At 37.9% G+C, this 7,401-nt stretch overlaps 1 non-coding gene across 1 annotated transcript; it reads left to right on the forward strand.

The window, feature by feature from the left end:
- The first annotated feature begins 3,383 nt into the window (after positions 1 to 3,383).
- Positions 3,384 to 3,457, forward strand: Trnat-ugu (transfer RNA threonine (anticodon UGU)). Its single transcript has one exon. It is a non-coding gene; the product is annotated as a tRNA-Thr (tRNA).
- Positions 3,458 to 7,401: the final 3,944 nt, after the last annotated feature.

Raw genomic sequence — 7,401 nt, forward strand, 5'->3', positions numbered from 1 at the left:
GTTCTGTTAAGGCAAGAAATTGCACTGAATCTAGAGTGATTTATCATGACAGAGTGTTTAGAGTCTTTGGTTTAAATGCAATGCAAAGTCTCGCTCCCTCTGTTAAACCATCCACTTGGACATGCAGGGATGACAATTACATCAATGAAAGCCAAACCATGTGCCTCTCTGAGATATTATGGCAATGTCATATTTCTCACTGAATCCTTAATAGGGGCCTGTGAGTTGGATGTCACTTGTCATAACTTGGGTTATTCCAAACTCTTTTTAGATACACAACAGTTCCAATGGTTTTCAAATATTGCATCATCTCTATTATCTGTATTTTTCCTAACTACATTTGTAAACATATTCTACCACAAAATATCACATGATCCAGCACACAAACAATACACACTCAAAGGCACACACACACACATTTTACATGCAGGGAATCAAATAGTCATTTCCACATCACTGCTCCTAAAACCATGCTTTAAATATTTGAACTTAAAAACAACTCAACACCTACAATCATAATAATATGTAAGCAATATGCAATGACCTTAAAATAGAAAATATTCTGGAACATGGGGCTGCATAGCTGACTCCTAAAGTTACTATACTCAGTGAAGCTCGTTTAGTATCAAAAGAACAAACATTGTATAAATGTATTTAAAGATTGTGGGAGTTGGAGTGGGCAGAGTGACAGAGCAGGAACACAAGAGTGTCCCAGAGACCAAGAGAGGGGGCAGTGGGGTACTATCCCTTGGTATGTGGAGAACCTCTATTCAGTTAGGAAGTGAATGCTGTCATGAGTGGTGGTGACTGTTGTGCAATAATCTGAATAGATTCCAGGCCACTTTACTGAATGCTGAAAAGTGATCAGAATGTTTATGTTGTATACATTTTATCCTCATAAAAGTATTTTAATTATCAACTCAGTTGTGGAAAACATTCTTTCTGAAACTATAAAGTAAGGGATAAGACTCTAAACGTGCCACAGGGTCATTTGATGTGCTTTTAAACATCTGAGCTGATTTGTCCCAGGGATGTAAAGATTGGTTTTGAGAAGCTCACTTCTGATCTCAGCCTCTCCCAGGAGAGGTGTTCTCCATGTGGATGCTGTTACACGCCACTCTGGGACTCTCAGCCTTCCAAAGATGTTCAGCATCGCAGTGGATAGCTCCCATGTTGAGGCTTTCTGGGTGAGAGGTGCATGCAGTCAGAACACCAGGTTTAGACAGTAAGTCACATGTGGGAGTTTACCAATCATGACAGCAGTGCTGTGAAAATTATGCACTTGTCATATATTCTATTTAATTAGAAAAATTAGCCAAATATAAAATACTCTCAAATAGAATGTCTTTATAAAAAATGTAAGTAGTAAAGGAAGCAAAGAATATGAGACTAAACATTTTAAAAATCAGAAAAGGAACATAGAAAAGAGGAGAAAGGGGTTCAAAGGATTACAGGACAGAACAAAGAGGCTGTTTAAGTTACCATGAATAGGTTTTAAGTTTGAATCAATTAAACTCCTCAATCAATTGATATTGGGTGGCTGAGATCACAATGACTGCAACACAATCTTAAGACTGCACATCAAGGTGTAGCTGTAAACCAGGACAAAAGGATACAAGAGACATGTAGAACATCCCACCAAGGGCAGAAAACACTACTCTGATGTGCTGAGATCAGCGTTCACAAGATGACACACACCAGGTCACAAACAAGCCTCCTCAATCTTAAGGACACTGATATCCGTGCAAGTATATCAACAAGCACCATAGAGTGAATATAAAGACTTAAAACTGTCCATCCCAAGTTTTATGTGGAGATAAAACAACACTTTTAAACCAGTCATACATGGAGAACTCACAAGTGGAATAAGAAATTTCCTTGAGAAAAACGAAGATCAAAGTACCACCTACTAAAACTTGGGGGGTGCATCAGGAGGATGTCGCAGAGACTTGAAGAAACAAGATTAAAAAAAGAGAACCCTAGACACACACAACTTCAGAACCCTGAGCTTGGAAAGTGGAACAAAGCAACTTTTTATGAAGGAGAGTGAACCAGTAACCCAAGATACCCCACCCCTCCAAAAAGGAGCCCAGAGACACAGAAATAAATGATGGAGGGCTACACATTGAACAATTAGCACAAAACAATCTTGATCTCCTCCAAGTTGAAAGCATCATCCATGGTGAAGATCTGGGGTTTATCCGTGGGACACAGGTGGCTCAGTACATGCAGATCATCTATAGAGACACCCAATAGCATACAAATTCCAAGGAAGGAGAGACGTTGTCTCAGGAGTTACATGTTCATATATGCATAAACACTAAAGATCCCACAGAATTCCTTTCTGACAGGCATTCAGCAGAACACAAAGGCAACATTCCAAGAATTCTGCTTTGTTTCAGAGAACAATCCCCACAATAAACCATTATAAAGAGCAAAACACCTAGGCATGAACTTGGCCAGGGAAAGAAAACACTTGTACCCAGAAAGTATAATGATGCCATAAATTAAAGCAAACATAAATTAGAGGAAGCATTCATCATATTCATAATGCAAAGAGTCAATATCAAAATGTCCATACCATCAGAGTTATGTACAGATGCAATCTCTATCCAAATCTCAGGAGAATATTTTATAGAAATAGGAAACAAGGTAGCTAAAATCTACATGCGACCCTACCAGATCCTGAATAGGTAGATCAACCCTGATAAACAACAAAGCTGATGGAACCACACCCAATATTTAAATATATTATGAAGCTATAGAAATTAAAACAGTGTGTTAGGGCTGGGGATGGAACTTGGAGATGTAGCGTTTGCCTAGCATGTACAGGCCCTGGGGTTCATCACCAACACTGGAAAACCACACATGCGTACAAAAGAAATAGAAAAGGAAGAATGAAAAAACACATTATGGTATAGTTACATAATAGTAAACCTATAAACTAGTGGAACAGAATGGGGTGCCTTGATAAACATCCTCATACAACGTCATTAAGACATCTTTCAAAGCACTGCCATATATAGCCAATGTAGTATAAATAGTCTTGTCAACAGATATTTGTATGCAAAAGAAAAATGATGGACCCTTTTCCTACGGCACACACAAAGATCAAGTCGAGATGGTTTGAAAGTGTAGACGTGAGACCTGAATCTGTGCCAAAATAAAACAGTTGGAAATCTTCATGACATTGGAAAAGAAAATGATTTTCTGGGATATCACACCCACAGTACAGGCAACAAAGTCAGCAATATGATGACATGAAACTACAATAGTTCTGTACAGGAAGGTGAACAATCAGCTGTCAACAGACAACACACAGGATCAAGATTACATTTTCAGATTATATATCAGGAAAGAGGTTGATTTTCAACGTTTGGAGCTGGGGATATAGCTCAGTTGGTAGAGTGTTTGCCTTGTAAGCACAAGGCCCTGGGTTCAGTCCCCAGCACCTCAAAAAGTTAACCTTTATTATAACTTCAGAACTTAATAAAAATAATAACTTCATTAAAAATAGCCCGAGATATGAGTAGATATCTCACCCAAGCAAAAACACGTATGTAGCCAACGAGCAAAGAAAAGACGCTCAACATCCATCAGTTCTCAAGGAAGTGCAAATCAGAGCCACCACAAGGTGAGGTCCTGTCACAGCAGTCAGGAGGGTGATTATGTGAAAGGAAAGGTCACCATGACTGTGGAAGGTGCCCTGTGCCTCGTTGGATGCCTGTCACGGCCCTCGAGAAATTCTGATAAACATCACCATTGTACTTGTGTTTTGTAAGCAAAGTCCAATAAAGAGCAGGATCTGAGCAGAAGGGATGGATGGACACATATCTGCTGCCATTCTTTGCCACCCAGATCAAACATAGTGTCTTGGGTTCTCCTGGGCATTTCTCATGCATTTGATGCTTCCTTTCGATCCACAGGTCTAGGTTCTCATCATTTATCATTTATCCGAATCTTGGACAACTTCTGTTTTGATTTATCTGGATCCTGGACATATTCTATTTGTGTATGCCCTGTGAATGAATACATCCAGGTTTGTGTATCTGGAAAATGTCATTTTCAACTCTATTCTTGAAAAATATTTGGTCTTCATGTATAACATTTGGAGAAAAAGAGTTGTTTATTTTTTTTTACACTTTTAAGATATGGAGGGTATGTGGGGGTAGAAAGATAGTAGAATGAAACTGACATTATTACTGTATGTATATATGTGATTGCATGGCCAATACGATTTTGCAACATGTACACTCAGAAAAAATGAGAAAAAATATATCCCATTTATGTAGGATATACCAAAGTGCATAAATGTTTTCTACTGTCATGTGTAACTACTTAAAAAAATTTAATTTTTTTAAAATATGGTCTCATTGTCTTCTGGGTTCCAGGGTCTCTGAGAGCAACGTGCTTTCATTGTTATCCATGGCCTCTGATGAGTTGATTTTGGAGGGCATCATCTGCTTTTAAGACAACCTCCTGCTTTCTGGCAGTTTAAATGCAAAGTGCCATTGTCATTTGTGTTTTTTGACCATATCATAATTCAAATAGAAATACTATTGATATAAGTGACTCTGTACTCTGTGTAATTTTTCTAAGTTTCAAAGACCTTAGAAGGAAGTTGGGTTCTATATCAAAACCTCAGCTTACACAGGGTAACCCTGCATTACTGAAAAATATTTGCTAGGATTTTCTCACAAAGAATTTCTTGTCCAAAACTAATTTTACAAATTTCAAGCTAATAGAGTCAGTCCTGTACTCAACCACTTAGGTGCATATCAGTGAGCTTGCAAGGATATTTAAAGAGAAAAGGTGGTGGTGGTTTCCCATTCCTGGTGACAAAATATCCAGGAATACAAGTTCCTAAAACTTAGGAAAATAATATTTTATGCCCATTAAACTCAGATTTTTGGGATGTCAAGATTTTTTCTGGGGTTACGGGTGTGCACCACTATAAATGTCCCCCATTTCTTTACTTTAAAGAAAAACATTCTCTTTTCTCCCAGAACTGCTGGAGACTTATTCTAATGTATCGGTAATGTCAATATTCTGAAACAGAAACTATACTTACAACTTTTTCAAGTTTACACGGAATTTTGTATAATTCTTAACGTGGTCTCAGCAAGAGGATTTCCATTCATTTTGACTATATTTTGATCTAGGATTTCTTCCATTTCTTTCTTTCTTTTTTTTTTTTTTGGTCAATATTCTTTCATCAAGCTTGTAAAAAAAAAACTTAGTCCATTATTTTTCCACCTCTTACTCCCTTGTTTTTCTTTTAGTTTTGGATCTGTAATTATGCAAAGGTTTGAATGTTTATAGCTTATGCACACTTGTTATTAATTAATTATTTTGGGGGGGTACCAGGATTGAACTCAGGAGCATTTGACCCAGCCCCACCCCCAGCTCTATTTTGTGTTATATTTAGACACATGGTCTCAGTGAGTTGCTTAGGTCCTCATTCTTAGTGAGGCTGGCTTTGAACTCATGATCCTCCTGCCTCAGCCTCCTGAACTGCTGAGATACATGAGTATGCCACTGTGCCCAGCTCATATTTATTTTATTTTTTGTTCTTTTAAATTATACATGACAATAGCATCTACTTTGACATATTTATACAACCATGAAATAGGTCTTATTCTAATTAGGTTCCAGTCCTGTATTTGTACATGATGTGGAGATTTACTGTGGTGTATTCGTATATGTGCAGAGCAAAGTCAGGTCAGGTTCATGTGACTGTCTTTCTTTTTTTCTGACCCTCATCCCTAAATTGTAGAAGATGTCAGAAGAGGGCAAGACCTCCCACGTTCCTGGATAAGCAGAATTCATATTGTTAAAACACCATACTACTAAAAGCACTCTACAGATCCAATGCAAGGATCTTTAATTCCTATTAAAGTCCCCATGATGTTCTTTATATAAATGCCCCATTCAATTTCACTGCCACAGACTCTGAAAGGGCATGAGGGATTGATAAAACATGTTCTATGGGTTCAGCACCTAAGGGACCTTCTAAGGCAGCTGTCTCCTACCAACATCTGGCTGAATTCTCCTAACATAATGAAGCAGAGATCAAGAGCCACATATTACAAATGAAGAAACTGAAGCTGAGATATGAAAAAAGTCAAAACCCTGCAGGAGACACTCCTAAAAGAAACTCTCAGGGCCCACAGATTTTCTTTGGTCCCGAGGTTTGTAAAAAACCCAACAAGATTTATAGGCATTTGCCCTATGACATTCTTAAAGGCATCTTGCAAAACGAAGGCTTTATAGAAGCAAGTGATTTATTATGTATATGTACATTACATGCCACAAATGTATACTTTAAATGTATATTTTAAAATGCATTTTTTTAAAAGAGGTAAGCCAGGTGGGACCTTGCAAGTCTGTAATCCCAGCAGCTCAGAACGCTGAGGCAGGAGAATTGCAAGTTCAAACCCAGTTTCACCAACTTAGGAAGACCCTGTCTCAAAATAATATACAGACAAATGGCTGAATATGTGGGTCAGTGGTGAAGCATTTGTGGGAACAATCCCCAATGCTCCCCACATTCCAAAATCGAATACAGAAAAAAAAAGTGTCATCCACTATTATGATTTTGGATGCAATTTTATTTTATTATATCTTCTCAGATAGCAAGAAATACACAGGATCACACATTTGAATTGAAACTCTATTCTAGAAACCAGAACACATTACTTGATCTTTATGTAGTTTAGTTTAGTATAACACTAATGGAACTCATCGGGTGGGGATGCTTCTGATTGAATTCTATTTCATGGCTTATGAAAATTACAACCCCCCAAAAAGAGAAGAAAATGTCCCCAACATTGGCAGGCATTCTGCAATACAACTCTTAATACCCATATATATCTCAATTTTTCATATCTCTGGTTCTATATAAGGTATGTTGGCACCAATTTGGGTCTTCATACATGTACTTTGGATAATGGTGTCATCACATTCCACAATCACTGCTAATCTTCTGCCTTTTCCCCTCTATCCAACCCCTCTGCCCTATGTAAAATTCATCTATTTCTCCTATGCTCCCCCTCCCTACCCCACTATAGTCAGCCTTCTTATATCAGAGAAACTATTCAACATTTATTTTTTGGGTTTGCCTAACTTCACTTCTCAATACCATCCATTTACCTGCAATTGCCATGATTTTATTATTGCTGAGTAAAATTGCATTGTGTATATATGCCCCATATTTTTATCCATTCATCCACTGAAGGGCATCTGGGTTGGCTCCAAAGTTTGCTGTTCTGCATTGTGCTGCTATAAACATTGACATGGCTATGACCCTATAGTATACTGTTTTCAAGTCCTTTGAGAATAGTGCAAGAAGAGGGATACCTGGGTGAAATGGTGTTTTCATTCCCAGATTTCGAAGGAATC

Source organism: Ictidomys tridecemlineatus, unplaced genomic scaffold, assembly GCF_052094955.1.
Source record: "Ictidomys tridecemlineatus isolate mIctTri1 unplaced genomic scaffold, mIctTri1.hap1 Scaffold_316, whole genome shotgun sequence".
Lineage (NCBI taxonomy): Eukaryota > Metazoa > Chordata > Mammalia > Rodentia > Sciuridae > Ictidomys > Ictidomys tridecemlineatus.